The following is a 333-nucleotide window of genomic DNA, read 5'->3' on the forward strand; positions in this document are numbered from 1 at the left end:
ACAGGAGCAAAGGAAGCAAAGTTTCCTTACGTTAGCAAAGGAAAACCAGTCTCCTCTTGGCTTATATCGAAATCCTCCGACATTCTTCTTTACAAATCCTCATTTTGTACTTCTAATTCGTGACCGTTGTTTTGTTTTGATCTCTCCGCTGCGTTTCCGCGTTCGTCACTTCTGAGCAGCGCATGCGCAAAGCCAATCTCATACGTCATCCACCCGTAGCTGCTCCCGTGTATAACAGTGAGCGCAAGCTAGATTAAAGTGATTATTACATTTTAAATGTTATTTAAACCTTTGTTCACCCCCCGGAGCTGTGTGAGACACTTTTTTTATGGA

The 333-nt window shown here is 42.9% G+C and overlaps 1 protein-coding gene across 1 annotated transcript in view; it reads right to left on the bottom strand.

The window, feature by feature from the left end:
• The window catches only part of vwa5b2 (von Willebrand factor A domain containing 5B2), a 9,521-nt gene that overhangs the window by 3,127 nt on the left and 6,061 nt on the right, over positions 1-333 (bottom strand). The window lies entirely within an intron of this gene.

This window comes from Sinocyclocheilus rhinocerous, unplaced genomic scaffold (genome assembly GCF_001515625.1).
Source record: "Sinocyclocheilus rhinocerous isolate Xijiao unplaced genomic scaffold, SAMN03320098_v1.1 scaffold919, whole genome shotgun sequence".
NCBI lineage: Eukaryota > Metazoa > Chordata > Actinopteri > Cypriniformes > Cyprinidae > Sinocyclocheilus > Sinocyclocheilus rhinocerous.